The 18699-nt window shown below is 44.1% G+C and overlaps 1 long non-coding RNA gene across 4 annotated transcripts in view; it reads right to left on the reverse strand.

Moving 5' to 3' along the window:
- LOC309373614 overlaps positions 1-18699 on the reverse strand; it is a 48970-nt gene that overhangs the window by 17619 nt on the left and 12652 nt on the right. For 2 of the 4 annotated variants that reach the window (XR_014170090.1, XR_014170093.1), the window contains exon 1: positions 691-1174. This is a non-coding gene — a long non-coding RNA (uncharacterized lncRNA). Of the gene's footprint in view, positions 1-690; positions 1175-18699 lie in introns of those variants that run through there. The other 2 variants (XR_014170091.1, XR_014170092.1) reach the window with 2 other exon arrangements.

Genomic DNA, 18699 nt, shown 5'->3' on the forward strand with positions numbered 1-18699 from the left:
ACCTACATTTAAAAAAAAAATAGGACAGGAACTTATGCAGCAAATAAATACAGTAAACATGAATGGAGACTTCTGTGAATAAAGCCAGGCCCAAAGTTAGCTGGACTCTCTGCAGCTGTGTTCTTATCTGGCCGAAGGAAGTAGAAGAACAACAAAAGAGGCTAAGAAGCCCTGGCTGATGCATGAGAAAGCCATTGGCCGGCAATTGTGGCTGCCCTTCTGCTGAGCAAATAGTTCAAACTGTTCACTCCCATCTCCCATTCTCTCCCTGGGACATTGTTTGTGTCCTTGCATTTCATTCTGCAAGGAAGATTGCTCTCTGGGCCTATAAGCAAACAGTCCAGAAAAAGAGCCAACTAGCTGCCTCTTTTCCCTGGAGAACTAGCATTTTTAGTCCCAGCTCCAAGCTGTCAATGAGCTGGAGAGTTAATGTCAGTATCCTGAATTAATTGCTTTAAGCTGCAGCAGCCAAAATGTGCACCACCAAATGTCCAGAAAATGTTTTTTAATAATGTTTCCTTTCGTTTCTGTTTGGGGTTTCTGTTGTTTTTGCTCCAAGCACACAGGCCCTCCCTCTCCACTGGAATTGCCTCCCCAACTATAGGTTACGCTGGCTAAAAGCAAAGCACTTATGGTGAATTACAGTGAATGGCTCGCAAGGTATCATCAAATGGAGAGAGAAACACTTACGTGTTCTGGGCTTGCAGCTGCCGTTGTCATCCTATCAGATATTTCACATTAGAGCCTTGACTATAGGAAGAAGGTGATGGATGAGAGAGTTAGGAATAAACAAGAGCATGTTTACATGTAAATATCTTTGAAAATTAACTTCCCAAAATGGTGTGGAAATTACAAAGGGAAAAAAGGCGTATGAATGGTAAATCAATTTATGTTTAAACATGCTATATTTTAAAGTGCTCCCCTGTGCGAATGGCCCTCTTTAAGAGAATGAAATAATAAACCAATTTATATACCAATAGAGAGCTGAGATCCTGAGTGCCGTTGTGTAAATTTTCCCCCTTGACTTTTCATTATCTACCTGTGCAAAATCAATCTATATGTATGGGATCAACATACAATTGGAGAGATAAAAGGCGAAATAAAATGTGCTTTGCATATCCCCAAGATAACAGGCACGGTTCCTCATTCTCCTTTGGTTTCCAGGCAGATGCTTCCCCCCACCCTTTTTTTTAAAAAATCAGGTTGTAAAGGTAAAGGAAAATGAGGGGGCTGTGTGGTAAGTGTTTACTTCTTCCCCAGAAATATTGATTATGTTAAATGAACTATGATTAATAAGTAACCAAGGAAATACCAGGTTAATTTTGCACATAATTTACTGTACTTCAGGAGAGTGAAAGGTATCTCGTATTTTAATTTTACAGGGTATGCTGCATGTGTTTTAAAGGAAATTTCTATAAAACACAAAGCAAGGGAATAAATCACTATTAAAAGAGCCCCATCTACTGCAACAAGAGAAGTTCGGCACATGCTTAAGTCACTACGCCTGAAATAGATTTGACATAAATCTGCACAAATATAAGATGGCTTGCCCATAGTACATGTAAAAAGGATCTAGGGGTCTTGATGGACCACAAGCTTAACATGTGTGATACAGCAGCAAAAAAAGCTAATACTATCAAACGGAAGTCTAGTGTCTTGATCAATGGAAGTAATAGTACCACTCTATTCTGCCTTGATCAAACCACACCTGGAATACTGTGTCCAGTTCTGGGTGCACAATTTAAGAAGGACATTGACAAGCTGGAGCCTGTGCAGAGGAGGGCAACTAAGACGATCCAGGGTCTGGAAAGCAAGCCTTATGAGGAGCGGATGAGCGAGTTGGGTATGTTCCAACTAAACAACAGGAATAACTGTTCGACAGTGGAATGACTTTTAAACAGAAATTGGATGGCCATCTGTCATGGATGCTTCAGTTGAGATTCCTGCATTGCCGGGGGTTGGACTAGATGACCCTCCAGGGTCCCTTCCAGCTCTACAATTCTGTGATTCTATTCTGCTGGATTCTGTCCTCTGTTACCTACGCACTCACAGTAATGCTCTGTTCTCAGAGGTTGGGGAAACACCATAGGTCCATTGTGTCCAGGCTCCTAAATTTCTTGGCCACTTTTGAAGGTCCATTGGGCACTGGGAACAGGAAACACTTATAATCAGTTCTCACGTATATGTTCATGTTTGGTAGTAGTTGTTGTGTAAAAGAGCATTCACAGATCGAGCACCAGAAAGGAGTGAGTTAAGCTGCAAGGCAGCAAGCATGCAATGGCTAAAAGGTACATCAAGAGGTCTACAAGCATTTGTGAACGATATCATTATTTGCCCCTTAGAGTGTGTATGAAAATAACTGAATGTGAATAAATTACTTAGTTAACACTCTAGAGTGTGTTTTTAACACGCCCCTTCTTACGGCTGGGGGAAAGCGGGTTCCCCAGCACTGAGCTCTGCATCGAGATATGAAGCCTCAAAGTGGAGTCAGTCATCTTGGTCCTTCCCTCTCAAACGCCATCTTCCCTTTCTTCAGGGCAGCATTTCAGAAAGACAGGTGCAGCTGGTGGCTCCCGTATTGCAATGTACTCTGGCAATACTATATCACAATACTACATCACTGCTGGGATGTATGAATCAGGCGTAGTACAATCAGAGTGGTTAAAGCAGGTTAAAAAGAGAGAGAGACCTTTCAGTTAAGAGGTAGGAATTGTTACATTTGTGTTAAGATGCAAAGGTGAGACCTTATGCATGTAGCCAAAGCTCCACACTCGTGCACCTAAAAATATTAGGAGACACAAACTCACACAGGAGATTATAAATAGTTCAATAAAATAAATAATATAAAATAGAGTTGTGCCATTTATTAAGCTCCATGAGCCAGAAGTTGCCCCCACATAGTTTGAAGTCTGCAAATCTTTCCATTAAATTCTAATGGGCCTGAGATCTTTATTTTCAGTGGTTTCAGATTCCTCCTACACTGGGCTTTAAAACTAGAACACTACATGCATCACCCAGTACTTGAGCATTTGTGAAACTCCTTCCATCTTTCTTATTTGCTTCTTTAGTCTGCAAACCTGCTTTGTGTCAGTCTGGGGTGTGTGGATTGGCTCCCTGCAAACTTCCATCAGCCACCATCACTTCTTGGGCTTGGAGTTTCTCGTTCCACCTACTGAATGTGTGGGTGCAACTACAAAAATCTCTGAAGTGGGACGTGGTTGGGAATGACTGAGCCAGCCTCACTGCCATCACTTGGCAACATCAGTCTTCATTTGGGTCCTATTGATGCGCCAACTCCAGGATGGGCCAGCTGTTTGCCTTCCCACTTACCTTCTGACCGGGCCGACATGAGTGATGGGGCTGCAGGCGTAGTAATTTCTCCACCAGCCCCCCATGCCCCACCACTGCAAGGCCAGGGCTTGGATTTTCCTGCTTCCTGCTGAGGGTGGAATCCAACATAGTGCTAAGGCAATCATTCTATCAGCTCAAGGATTTCTGCTTGCACAGCTGGATGTTCTTCCCTTCTTCTCCTGCTGTTCTGGTTGTTCCCCAACCCGCTGGAGAAGAACTGGTGGTTTGGGGTGCATGTGCAGGGAGGGAGGGGGGAGACAAGGGAAGGTCCCTTTGCACAACTAGAAATCTTTGCTCTGAGGGAGCAGGTTAATAAAAGACCACCCTTAATTTGTCCATCAACATATGCTCTCTGGACCGGAATGAGAGGCGACACTCAAGTACAAAAATACAACAGTTAAAAATACAAAGGCAATAAAATGCAGCACAAGAACTTCCATTTCTAGTGAAGGGGGAAATAAAAGAAGCCAGCAGCTTGGATTACAGAATAAAGCACAACGGGTGGCATGTTTGGTCTGCACAAGCATTTCAGCTGGCCAAGTGTAAAGATTTCCCCTCTCCTCCCTGTGCGCTTTTGGTGGGTTTCTCCTGACCCCGTGAGCCAATTTGGGTGGGACATGGAGAAGGAGAGGGGAGAGCTCCATTGCACTGGCAGAAGTCCTTGGGCTTCCATTGGCAGGACATGTCACGGGAACCCAGTGGAAACTCTGAGAAAGAAGTTGTGTAAAAGTGCTGGGTGAATAAGAAGGTATTTGCTGAACAGTCCATGGAGGAGAGCCTCATGGGGGAGGGGGCTATGCAATGGCCAGGATGGCACCACGGAGAGGGCCTCTCCCTAGTGTCTTCCTGCCACTGTGGGGCAGACAGATCAGGGCTTCTGAAGAGAAAGTATGGGTAAGCATATGTGGGAGAAGGCACCCTTTCAAGTAACCTAATCCTAAAATGGAAAGGGGCTTCAAGATTGAAACAACAGCACTTTAAACTGAGCCTGAAAACAGATTGGGAGCCAGCACAGCTGATAAATCAGTGGCGTATTATAATACAAGGTCTCAGTCTGCAAACTTTGTGGCTCCGTTTTGAACCAACTTGTGGTTTTCAGACTGCTTTGAAAGGCAGCCCAACATAAAACACATTGCAATAGTCTCAGCAAGGGATTGCCAGAGCATGGGTGACTATGGCCAAGCTATCTCCATCCAGATATGATTGCAGCTGGCGTGCAGCTAATAGAAGGCATTTCAAGCCATGATGTTTCTGCTGGAAGACCTACTGCCCTGACAATGGACTCAGCGGCAAAACCCCAACAGAGTAATCTGGTTATCTTTTGAAGCAACATACACAAGGAGTCTCAGGTGTATTAAGGAAGAAGCTTTCATGGGCTACAGCTCAGCATCTGGTGAGGTGGGCTCTAGTCCACAAAAGCTTCTGCCAAAATAAATCCAGATGAAGTAGTGCTGGCCCCGTTGTGTGTGCCCTCCACAGCCTGGGATGCACACATGTATTTAATGCATTTATTCATTCATGAAATTCATCTCCCACCCTTCCTCCCAAGGGAGCCCAGGGCAACATGGAGGCTTGTCAGACAATTGGCAATTGTGCTGATCAGCTGGCTGGTGGAGAAGTGGGGCAAGCGGGGCAAAATCCACAGCTAGGCAAATGACTGCTGGTTTTCTGCTTGGGGAAATATGAGTGCAGCCGGAGCATCTGGGTGGGGATTTGGGGTGAACTACGCAGGCAAAACCAGTTTGCATATAAAGTTCCTTTTCCAACAAGGGATAAGCATGTCAAAAGCCTGCCTCACATGATCTGAAACTCAGGCAACCACTTTTACTTTCTATTGCTTTTTTACTGAGAGACTTACATGGGGGGGTGCTTCTCAGCTCTGCCCCTGATATCAGGTGAATTTAAAAGTGTCAGACTTTGCTCATTTTTCTATTCATGTCTATTTAGAAGGCAGATCTGTTTATAAATTTAATGATGAGAAGCTGAGGCTGGAGAATTTTGAACCACACCATCTCAGTCTGCAAGTGAAGGTCACATTTCTGAATGCTTCTTCCCTCTGTAAAATGCCTCTTGCCTTGACCAGCACACCAAGGAGACACCTAGACTAAGCCCTGCCTCCTAATTTTCTACATGTGGCGAGGTTACATTTTTAAAAGTTCAGCTCTGTATCTGTGGTCTGAAGTGGAATATTCCAGAATTCAACTACCTTATTCTGTATAAACGGTGGATATGGCTCTACGAGTAAATGGGCATAGAATCACAGCTTCAAAGGTCAAACCCTGCACTTTTAGATTCTCTACATAAAATAAAGGTTACCTAGAGACTCTCCTTCAATACCTGCCCCCCAAGCAGCCACCTGCCACATTATGGATCGGATGAAATTTTTAAACCCATTTTCAAGAGCTGGCCCATTTTAGATGTTTCTTAAAATCTTATGCATCCTGCCTAAAAGACAGTGACTGAAAATCACCATGCCTTTATTGTAGTGCAGACCTGATTAAATTCATTCCTTTATTTATTTGAACTATTTATAGAATTCAATTAAGGGTTCAAACCTGTCTTTAAATTGTTGTATCGAAAGGTTACATAAATTGGGCAAGGGAGGGAAAGATATTTAGTTCTGGAATGGAAGGAGTTTTGCAGCTTCACAAATCAGACTGACGGGTTTGTACCATTTGAGAAATATTCCCATTCCAATCCAAAGCCTCAAAGGCAATAAACACAATATTCTCCTTCCATTCTACATCCTCTTTTGTGGTTATTTCTCCACATGATCATGTGTATTGCTGTGCAATTATGATCCTATTATGATCAAGCCTTCAGTTTTGTGATTTCAGAGTTGACACCCTAAAAATAAAAAGCCTAATCCAGCGCTGCAATTTAACTTTTGGAAATGTGGCATTATCACTTGTCCAAAGTGCTATAACAAGGGTTTGGGTTTTTTTGTTTAGGTTCTTTTTTGGCAGTAATTCAAAGCTGAGAAGCTTTCAATGTGAAATATTATTCCAAAGAAATCAAACTGGAATGCTTTAGACTTGATTGCATCCCTTTGTTTGTTTGATTTTGGCTGCTCCCAGTTAAGTCCTGAGAAACCCCAAATGCCTGCATGTCAGATTTCAAATGCTGCCAGTTACATACAACTAGTGTATATTAACTATCAGATCTGGTCAAAATACTACATATCATATCAGGTATGGAATGTAGTTAGATGCTTGGTGCTATTGCATGTCAGCTATCAAATAAGGGCAAATACGAGGCTGGAGATTTTTGAACTGCACCATCTCTAGGGTCATGGTGGTTAAGGGCCTGACTCTGCAGAATGTCAATCAATGAGTTGTAGTTTCTTTTACCATTTACTTGCAACAGAGAAGATTACACTCTCATGGTTTTGCTTGTTTGCCCAATTCAGCTGAGTGGATGCGATCCTCTTCCTCTGTCAACCCAGCTACCAAAGCAGAATCAAATGCATCTTATCTGCTGTTAACTCAGGCTGTGTTTGCAATATCTGGAGCCACACATCCAAGACATGGGAGGGAGAATCAAGATACAGCAGGTGGGATTGCAGCCCAGAGATACAGCTAAATCCTACCCTCAGCTATAAACTGTAAGTTGCAGGAGGGGCAAGTGGTTCTATAGCCAACAGTGGGAAAGCCCTGGATGTACAGTTGCATGACTGCAGCCTATAATGCCTCCTTCACGCAGGGCTCGGCCACACTTTCTCCTGGTTTATTCCATGATTTCTAGGCACAGGTTCAAGAAGTTTTCTTTTGTCCCACCACTTTCCCCAGGAAAACCCACTCCTTACTGCTGAAACAGAACATACGTCAATCCTCAAAAACCTGATTGTCATTTGTTCCAATTCAGCAGTAAACAGCAGGCTTTTCCTGGGGAAAGCGACAGGACAAAAGAAAAACAAAAGAAATACCTGTGCCTGGAAATCATAAAATAAACAAATAAACAAACAAACAAATTATTATTATTATTATTATTATTATTATTATTATTATTATTACATAGAAGTGTGGGTGAGCCCTCAGTATACATTTTTTAACACTTTCCCAGTTTATTTAATTGTATTGTGATCCCAGTCTGGAACTCTTGTGATTCAGTAATGGGGTGTGGGATCTGTAACAATCAAAACCTTGGACTGCCTGATCCCTTACATCCCTGCCCGATCTCGTAAGATTTTTAGGGGAATCTCTGTTGGTGGTCTGCCATGCGTCAGAGGCATGCCGTGCGGGCCTGAGATCAGACAGGCCCCCTCTTTGCTGAACTTCAGGCACATGGCAAATATTTCAGCAGGCATTTTCAGACAGTATTCGGGTTCCTCTTTAGTTTTATGGAAAAAAATCATTGTTTTATTCTCTGTATGGTTTATTTTTATGTACTCCACTTAGAAATGCTAAGTGGTCTATAAATGCCTTAGCTAAATTAAAATAAACTGTTTTCCACAAAATTGCAGTTCCTAGGGCTTAGGTGGGAGCCAGCTGGTCTCAGACCAAAATTGTGTCATAAGAGCTTGAATTTCTACCAAGAATTTTCAGCATCTTCAGAAAAACCACAATTTTCACTATTCTTGAAAAGGTGTCTGTGACAGTTACACTGGTTTCAAATGAGTTTTACAATTTAAGGTCTTACTCTTAAATGAGAACAGGACAATTTGTTAGTGAAGCTATAACAAATGCTAACCCTGCTTGTTGGTTTTTCAGTATTTGCATCCCACCTTTAAAACAAACAAGCAAAGAAGTAAATAAATACCATGGCTGATTACGATGCATCATAAGCACACAGCACACAGATGAACTGAGCCATTGAGCAGGATTTATGCCTCCACAAGCACAGCCCAAGTCTGCAAGGGCACTTGCTGACAAGAAGGTCAGGCAAAAACGGGACACTTTTGATTAAGCAGCAGGTTCCAAAGTCAAATGGCTGATACCCCCTTCTCAAAGAGATGAAATAACACCAGCTTGCTGGGCATATAATTCAAATCAGAAAGATACCCAGATTCCCAAGAGGTCCTGTAACATCTCTCTTATTTAAAATGGAAAACTCCACTTGGTAGCCTTCTGCAAACACTGCCCAGATATTACAACTTTGGCTGCTGCTCTCATAGCACTGCGAAACATCATGTTGTTGCTCCATACCACAAGACTTGCCAGGGAAGGCATGGACCCCAGGTAACTCACCTCTGTGGAACAGCCCCTCTCTGACATGACTGAAAGCAATTTATTTATTTAACAATATAAAAACACAATACATACCATAAAGGTAAAGAAACCCCTGACCATTAGGTCCAGTCGTGGCCGACTCTGGGGTTGCGGCGCTCATCTCGCTTTACTGGCCAAGGGAGCCAGCGTACAGCTTCTGGGTCATGTGGCCAGCATGACTAAGCCGCTTCTGGCAAACCAGAGCAGCACACGGAAACACCGTTTACCTTCCCGATGGAGCAGTACCTGTTTATCTACTTGCACTTTGACGTGCTTTCAAACTGCTAGGTTGGCAGGAGCAGGGACCGAGCAACGGGAGCTCACCCCGTCACGGGGATTCGAACTGCCGACCTTCTGATCGGCAAGTCCTAGGCTCTGTGGTTTAACCCACAGCGCCACCCACGTCCCTCAATACATCCCATAGTAACAAACAAAAACAATACCACGGCGGGGGGGGGAGCAGAGTTTAAATGGCTCAGGATGACAATACATCAAAAATCACTTCCTCCATGAAAGGCCCAGAGAGTGGCAACAGGAGATCAGGACCTTTTCTGCATTGGCTCCCTGTTTGTGGAACGCTCTTCCCAGGGAGGCTTGCCTGGCAGTCTCGGAGCAACATGCTGCAGCCCCCAGAAGGGAGAACAGGCCCGCATCCCGGGGGCGTGGTGTGTCGCCTGTGGGGGCAGTCATGGTGGCACCCTTTCCCCAAATTGTTCCCAGTGCAGGTCTCTGCCCCACCCCCTTCGTACGCCAGTGTTGCCTGGCACCTTTGTTACACAACTTTTGGCTAAATAAATAATCTATGTGGAAGGAATGGGAGTGGGGCGGTGGTTTCTTAAAGGGATAGAGGCAATTTATTCAGAGCAAAAAGCAAAATTGATAGTCAACAATGTGGTGACAGAAGAGTTTAGAATTGAGAAAGGAACACGACAAGGCTGCCCTATATCCCCCTTATTATTTATTTCGGTCCTGGAAGTGCTCTTGAATATGATTAGAGGAGACCGATTGGTGGAAGGTATCCAGGTCGGAGAGAAACAATATAAATTGAAAGCATTTGCAGATGACCTAGTTTTGACCCTACAGGAGCCAGAGCCTAGTACTAAAAGGGTACTGCAACTGATTCAGGAATTTGGTCGAGTGGCAGGATTTAAACTTAATAAACAAAAAACTAAGGTTTTGGGGGGAAATCTGACTTCTTTAGAGTCAGAAAGGTTTCAAAAAGAGACAGAATTAAATGTGGTCAAAAAAGTAAAATATCTAGGGGTAAATATAACAGAGAAGAACAGAAACTTATTTAAAGATAATTATGAAAAATGTTGGTCTGAAATTAAAAAAGACCTAGATGTCTGGTCAAGATTGAAACTTTCCTTGTCAGGACGTATTGCTGCTGTTAAGATGAATGTATTGCCAAAGATGTTGTTTTTATTTCAAACTTTGCAAATAGTGGACAAAATGGAGTGTTTTGGGAGGTGGCAACGAGATATTTCTAAATTTGTCTGGCAGGGCAAAAAGCCCAGAATCAAGTTTAAGATACTAACGGATGCTAAAGAAAGAGGGGGCTTTGCCCTGCCAGACTTAAAGTTGTATTATGAATCAGCAGCCTTTTGCTGGTTGAAAGATTGGCTACTTCTTGAAAACACTGATGTTTTAGATTTGGAAGGATTTAATAATGTGTTTGGTTGGCATGCATATCTGTGGTATGACAAGGTTAAAATACATAAGGCTTTCAAGAACCATGTTGTCAGAAAAGCAGTGTTTAATGTCTGGTCAAAATATAAGGACTTATTGGAAAACAAAACCCCAAGGTGGCTATCACCAATGGAGGCTAAGGCCCCGAAAAGACTCAATATGGAGGCCAAATGGCCGAAATATTGGGAATTAATAGAAAAAGATGGTGACAACTGGAGACTGCAGAGTATGGAGAAACTAAAGGGGAAAGTGCGAAATTGGTTACATTATGCTCAGATTAAAGAAGTCTTCAAGTTAGATAAAAAATTAGGATTCCAGGTGGAAAAATCAAAGTTAGAAACAGAACTGTTAGAACCCAGCTCTAAGATACTTTCAAAAATGTATAATTTGCTGCTAAAATGGAATACACAGGATGAAACGGTCAAATCAGCTATGATAAAATGGGCACAGGACATAGGGTACAACATTATGTTTGCTGACTGGGAAAAGTTATGGATCACCGGTATGAAATTTACGGCATGTAATACCCTGAAAGAAAACATTATGAAAATGATATACAGGTGGTACATGACCCCAGTCAAGCTTGCAAAGATATATCATTTGCCTGATAATAAATGTTGGAAGTGTAAAGACGCTGAAGGAACATTCTTTCACCTCTGGTGGACGTGCCCTAGAGTGAAGGCTTTCTGGGAAACGATATACAACGAGCTGAAAAAGGTATTTAAGTACACTTTTCATAAGAAACCAGAGGCCTTCCTCCTGGGCATTGTCGGCCAGAGTGTGCAAAAGAAGGATCAAACCTTTTTTATGTATGCCACAACAGCAGCAAGGATACTCATTGCTAAAGGCTGGAAAACTCAAGATTTGCCCACACTGGAAGAATGGCAGATGCAACTGATGGACTATATGGAACTGGATGAGATGACCGGCAGAATCCGAAACCAGGGAGAAGAATTGGAGGAGGAGAACTGGAAGAAGTTTAAAGACTATCTACAAAAGCATTGTAAACTGTATGAATGTTAAGGAAAATGTAAGATCTGCAACATCAGGGCTCCAACAAATTAATAATCTATGTGTGTAAAAGTTCATGTAATTGTAAAATAAGATAAATTGTGGATAAATGGTATTTTATAATTAACCTTTGACAAGAGAAATTTAAAAGATTAAATTTGAGATTTGAATATTGGGAAATCCTAATAGATAAATTAAATTAAGTTAATAATTTGCTGGTAAAATTTATGAGCTTAGAGAGTAGGAACAAGAGGCGTGAGGAAGTCCAAGGATGTTTATGAAATGAGGATATCTGAATTTGGTATGTTTTCTTATATATATTTATTGTTAAACAAAAATTTAATAAATATTATATATAAATAAATAAATAAATAAATAATCTATGACCTTTATCGTTGTTGTTGTTAAAATTTGTATCCAGCCCTTTATCCATAGATCTCAGGGCAGTTCACAGCATAAAAATACAAGATAAAAACATAAAATATATAGTAAGAACAAGAACAAAACAATAACACCCCCCAAAAAAACCATCCTACAAACACATTTAAAGGGTATAAGATGTTAACCAGCCCAAGGCCTGGCTGAAGTGGAACATTTTTACCTGGTGCCTAAAGGTATACAATGAAGGCGTCAGCTGAACCTCTCTTGGGATTGTAGAATGAAGTGAGAATTTGCATGCTTTAAAGCTTTGGGGTGGGGACCACCATGGGAGGGGAAAGAGGAAGTACAAGGTCTGGCTTACCTGGTAAACCCATGCCTAGGGTGTAACTACTTCTCCATTTCTGGGAATCTAGTTCAGGCTACTGATACACACACACACACACACACACACACACCTGCACATAAAAATTAGCACTCCATGAATGGGCTTTGGCTTACTTGCTAGTTCTCTAAACAGAACTGGGGGTTTTTATGGAGGAGTATTTATTTGTGTGAGACCTACCTGTAGTAAAAAAAAAGTAAAGGTAAAGGACCCCTGGGTGGTTAAGTCCAGTCAAAGCCAACTATGGAGTTGCGGAGCTCATCTCGCTTTCAGGCTGAGGGAGCCACCATTTGTCCACAGACAGCTTTTTGGGTCATGTGGCCAGCAGGACTAAACTGCTTCTGGTGCAACGGGACACCATGACGGAAACCAGAGCGCATGGAAACACCGTTTACCTTCCTGTCACAGCAGTACCTATTTATCTACTTGTACTGGTGTGCTTTTGAACTGCTAGGTTGGCAGAAGCTGGGACAGAGCAACGGGAGCTCACTCCATCGTGGGGATTTGAACTGCTGACCTTCTGATCTGCAAGCCCTAGGCTCTGTGGTTTAGACCACAGTGCCACCCACGTCCCCTTCTACCTATAGTATGAAGTGATGACCCAGCAAAACCACAGTAAGAACTAGGCCTAAGCTGAACCTTTCTCCCCAGCCTGCATTCCACAAAACCTCTCTAGAGAAGCACTATAACCATGTGATGCTGCCTGAAAAGGGATTTCGCTGCTTGAATTCAACCATGCAGCCCGATTCTATTGACCATGTGTAGCCCCCCTGTGCCCTGGCCTCTGGGCAAAACAAGTCTCACACTAAAAAGAGATGCAAAGGGGCTGCATAGAAAGGGAGGGGCATGAAGGCAGTGCTGATCCTGGTGGCCTATTTGAAAATGATTGGGGTGCTGTAGCTCACTTGATAATGGAAAGCACTTTTATATTCCTTTTTTATTTTTTAAACTCTGATGGTTTGCCATAGTGAAACTCCTGAAGCAGCTATCCTAGGTGTAGCTTATTTCAAAATAAAGGACTCGAGCAGTTTCTTAAGATGCACTAGGCTAGGAATTCAGAGACTGTATTTTACCATAACAAACTTCAGACATGGACAAAAGACACAGAAGGGTGGGGACCATCTCCAGCAGACCATCTACAACCAGGTAAGATTTATTGCAAAGAGCACTGTCCTCTCAGGTCTTCCTGCACCTTAAGCAAGAAAACACACTAAGGAACACTTTAGCACCGATTAGGGAGGCCTTAATTGCTTTTGCTTTCTAAAATTTAAGCACCTAGGTAGACAAGGAGGTTTCCATTTTAAAATTAAGTAAACTAAACCTGGCAAGACTGAAATCACACCACCCCTAGAGTAGACCATAAACCTGCTACACTGAAGGCACACCCCTAGGAATATTTACTAGGATGCACGTCCCCTTGGATTCAGTTGGGCTCCCCCTCCCGCGCCCCAGAGAAGTCTGCATAGGATTGCAGCTTTAAACAGGTATTGTCTTTCTTTTCTTTTTCTAAAAAAAAAAAAAAACAGGGATCGAAGTGTCTGCGTGAAAACTATTTAAGCCCGTGCTTAAGTTTTCGCTCGTGTCATCCTTGGTGGAGCACGTTCGCGGATGTCAAGTCAGTTACTAATGAGCTAAACAATTGCGCCTAGCAATTAGCCTCCCGGTAATTAAATCGCATTTATGGGATTAACGCCCCGCGGTTCGAAACAAAGCTGAGACATGATAGGGAAATGCGTGCGTCCCGAAGCCTCGGCTGGATCCGAATCGCCTCTTGTTTGCTTTGAAATCAGACAAAGGATGCGGACAAGAATGTCAATTTCCCGAGACGCCTCTCCTTTAAATGCCGCGCCGTTTCCAGCGAGCCAAGCGCCGCTTTCGCCTCCTTCTCCCGCGACCAGATACCAGAGGCGACCGGGGGCAATAAACCGGGAGATCTCTGTTTTGCAGGCTACTTATTACTTCTTCTGGCTGATAAAAACTTCTACTTTCCACTAATTTCACGGCGGGGACCGCGAGGGAGGCTGCGGGGGGAGAGGGCAAGAAATGTCAACACAGAACTTCCCGGGAAGACGCGAAAGTTGATTCAAACGGAAACGAGGAAGTTGGGATTGTGAGAAAGAAAACGGTTCCACTGTAGGAGGAAGAGCGATAAGGAAAGGAGAATTAACAGCGGCTGCTTCTCCGGGGAGACAGAGCCTCTTTCCGATGGACTTCTTGCCCAGTATCTCCAACGATCTCCGCTAGGATGGAAGCAATCATTTAAAGCAAACGACTCTTCTGGCTGAGAAATGAAGGGTACGATCCAGCCATGGCTGAGCATTTTCAATTGCCGAGGCGTTCAGTGGAAGAGAGAAGCAAGCGTCTCCGTGCCTCCCACCGAAATCCGCTGAGACGTGCAGCCCGATCCTATGCGTGTCTCTTCAAGCAAATCTCGCCGGATTCCACGCAGGTCGCTCCCAAGTTAGGGTGACAGGACGTGGGGAGTGTGGACTTGCGCCCCAAAAGGCATTGCGATTAAAACACCATAGAACTCTGATAACAAAATGGTGCGGAAATCTAGACGTCATTAAACCGTTCTCAGTTCAGCCGAGATGCTAGGTTTCGTTGTGAACTTTGAGCGCTGTGGAGGATCTGTCTGAATCCCTCCCAGGCCCGTGTCAAAGGAGAGCCCAAGCTTCCTTAAGAGATGCATGGATCGGGAAACAGCAGGCCGGGAGGAGGGCTTTGGCACTTCCTCGCCCTTTCCCAGCGCAGGTCACGAAGACAGATGGAGCCAAAGCGTGGTTACTGGGTTGCAGGAGCGCGAGCGCAGCAGAGTGCGGATTCATTGACCCCTGCACACCTGGGCCTTGACCCGCGCGGCCTTGGCTCGTCATTGAGTTGCGGGGCTGGTTTTCAAAAAGGGAATTTGGAGGATAGGTTTATGGTCAGTTACAAGTCACAGTGGTGAGTAAAGGGATCCTGCCACAGGCAGAGGCAGAGCCAGACTGAGGCAAATGGCAGGCTTGCCCGCTCATGGGGGGCGTCTGATGAGCCCCCGTTGGAAGAGCCAGCAAAGCCACCCCTCTTCTGCTCCCAGGGTTCAAGGAGGAATAAAGGACAGCCTTCCTTCAACACCTTCATCTGAGTGCATTCTAATCTGCGTGGGAGACTGATTCACACAACTCAGGGTGGGCATAAAACCGATTAATTACATCGCAGGAAGAGAGAAATCACCTCCTAAATGCCTCTTCCTGGGGCGACATTATGCCGACATTATGCGTGTAGAGCAGTCTTCCTTTAAAACAGGGGTGGTAAACTCAAATTCATCAGGGGCCACGACGCCGCTAGAGGGCAGACATTCTCTGGCTTGTAGGCTGCCGCGCATGCGCTGAAGAGGCGGCTTTCTTGTGTAAAAAAAAAAAGGCGAGAATAAAAGGTGAAGGCTGGCGGCCAGCGGCCGCTACACGGGCCACATGACGAGGTCTGGTGGGCCGGATTCAGCCCACGGGCCTTGTGTTTGACACCCGTGCTTTAAAACTATATTAAGGCAATACCTTAAGGGCTATGTCAGCTGTGTCAGCCCTCTTTGATAGGGCTCTCCAAGGCTTAGCAGCTGGAGACGTGTGTGGAATAAAGGGCAGGTCTGTAACAGTTTGCCAGTCCTGATAGAACCTCCCTGTACCCCTGAGCAGGGGACCCTGGGGACACCGAAAGGGTGGGCTTTTACCTCCATGCAACCCTTGTAGGCTTCCTAGAGATATCTGTCCTCCTTTGAGAACAGAATCGCTGCTTGGGTGGCCCTTGGCTCTGACTCACGTGCTTCCGTTCATCTGTAAACTGCCAGAGATCCACTGACAGTCAACTGATGTCCTTCAGCCATGTGGTCCCCACTGCCAACACAGAGCTTAAGGTCCACAGGATTATGAAAAGCCTCATCCTGCAAAGCAACTCCAGATGAGGCAGTCAACCTCTACTTCAAACCTTACATGATGGAATGTCTCCTTCCCTGGCAGATGCATAACTAGTATATCTGCTCAGAAGTCTCCCTGACATGCTTATTTTCTACCTACAGGGAGTCGCTTTCCAACACAAGTGCCTCACCTGCAGTCTGAAGTGGTATAGCCCTGGCGGGGGTTGCCAACACCCTCCCACCCCCAATCTCCTAGTTGTGAGAACAGGGAGATAAAATCCAACCTCTAGAAGTAAATCTAAAAGATTAACACTGTCGCTCAATCTAATTTGACAAGCAAATTGAATTAAAGTGGACTGTGATTCACTGTCGCCAGTTAACAGGCTTGGGATGGCAAGAGAATTGTTGCTCTCCAGAGGGCAGTGAAGAGAAATCAGGAAGAACCTAATGAGGAGAAAGACACCATAGAAGAACTTCTTCATCTAGGCGATTCCCCACCCCCTTTTCCCTGTGTAGTATTACTATTTCCAGAATATTCATACCCTACGAGATACTTAAAATTCCTTATTCATTTAAACATGAAAGGGATCTTCTTATTCCAGATGCCAGAATATCTCCCATTTGTTGTAATTTCATCAGGAGATCCTAAAACAGTTGTATACCATCCTTCATTGTTTGGGGGATATCAAAGTGGTATACAATCAATAATCATAATAAAAATCAATAATAAAACAATTAACTACAGCCTCCTTGATAGCTGTAAATCAATAATGAAACAATAACCACAGCCAATCAAAACCAGCCTAGAACAAAAGAAGGTGCCTGCATCAAGGAAAACTGGTGCTGGAGGGATTAAGTGGACATTACAGTATTAGACCAATACCCCCACTTTCTTCTATGGATCTTAAGGTGGCACACATGGTTATCTCTTCACCAGTTTATCCTCACCACAACCCTGTGAAGAAGGTTAAGCTGAGAGTCAGTGACTGGTCTATGTAATCCAGTAGACTTTTTTATGGCTGGGTGAGGACTTGGACCCCATCTTGCGATTACATGGCAGCTCTTGAAGGGGTGGTCCTAAACTGGGGTGCCACGCCTGAAAAAGCATCCTCTTTTGTTGTGGGGCACGGTTTCCTTTCCGATAAAGGAGGTACCTAAAGCAAAGCTGCAACAGAAGATCTCAAAAGCGTGTCAGACAAACATGCAGCTCCAACCTATACAAGGCCCTTTTTGTTCAATGCAGCTTATCTCAAAGTGTGGGTAGGATTGCAGCTGTAGGAAAAGGAGCTGTTTGATTACTCCTTTCCATCAATGGCACTCATTGAGCATTGGGCTACCTTGGAGACAGCATGAGACTCTTAATCTCAGGGTCGTGGGTTCAAGCCCCATGCTGGACAAAACAGCCCTGCATTGCAGGGAGCTGGACTAGATGACATTCACAGTCCTTCTCAACGCTACAATTCTGTGAAAGGCTCCTTCCACCCCGTTACTGATTAGAGAAAATGATTTCAGAACATCTTCTAGCTATTTCCCAGCCTTATATTACAGATTAGAGTGAAAAAACAATAGTAGCTGTTCACTTCTCCTGGGTGAACATGGTTTTCAACTATAAGATTTTAATTGTGGTTGATCCTCTTTTTGAACAGAAAGTGGAAAAGAACCATTTGTTTTATTAATCATTACATTTATATCCCATCCTTTTCTCTATGGAGCTCAAGATGGCATACATGATTCTCACCATCCTCTTTGAACACCCACAACAACCACCATGAGAGGTAGATTAGGCTGGGAGACTGTGACTGGCCCAAGGTCACCCCATGAGCTTCATGGTCGAGTAAGGATTTGAACTCTGGTCTCACAGGTCTCCAACATTCTAACCACTACATTACAAACATCTGCAATGCAAATGGACATTCTGGGGATTATTTTCCCCATTTTCATTATAAACCATATTATGTGCACATGTTTGCTCAATAAGATATATAGACCACAAATGTACACTCATGAGAAACTTCAACACACAGGTGCAAAAATAATGTTGGAGGGCATGTCAGGTGTTAATTCACCCTAAGGTGGAGGAGCTGTCTCTGTGGTCCATCAGAGGTACTTGGACTGCAGCTCCCAAGATCCTGAACCCTGGCCACTGGAGCTAAGGGATCCTGGAGTCTGACAATCTCTGGAGGACCATGTTAGCTATTCCTCACTAAGGGCAGGGCCAGCCCACCCATGAGGCAGGGTGAGGCAACCACCTCAGGCAGCAGGATCCACAGGGACAATAGTTCCCACTGAATATCATAGAATCATAGAATTGTAAAGTTGGAAGGGACTCTGAGGATCCTCTAGTCTAACACCCTGCAATGCAGTTGTCCCATAAGGGGACTGAACCTGCAACCTTGGCATTATTGCCACCGTGCTCTAACCAACTGAGGAGCTATCTTCATTCTCCCTTTGTTCGATGTGATCTTCATTCCATCTTTCTTCTCTGGAGGGGAGGCACCATTTGGTGGTTCACCACAGCTGCCAAAATGTCTTGAGTAGGCCCTGCCTAAGGGATTGGCCTGGAGGCTTTTGGGAGCAAATGCCCTGGAGATATTGGCAGCCTGTAAGTGAGCTAACATTTTTAGAAACATCACTCAAGCCCCCAGCCCAACCCTTGCTGGTCGCTCTCCCAAGGGAGACTATAAAGGAGGCAGCTCCGCTTTTTAAGAAATTGAGATCCTGTGCACACTTATTAGGGGGGGGTGTGGGTGTGGGTGTGCGTTTCTTTTGCAAACCATGAAAGTTAA

Source organism: Podarcis melisellensis, assembly GCF_964234715.1.
Source record: "Podarcis melisellensis genome assembly, chromosome: 7".
Taxonomy (NCBI): Eukaryota; Metazoa; Chordata; class Lepidosauria; order Squamata; family Lacertidae; genus Podarcis; species Podarcis melisellensis.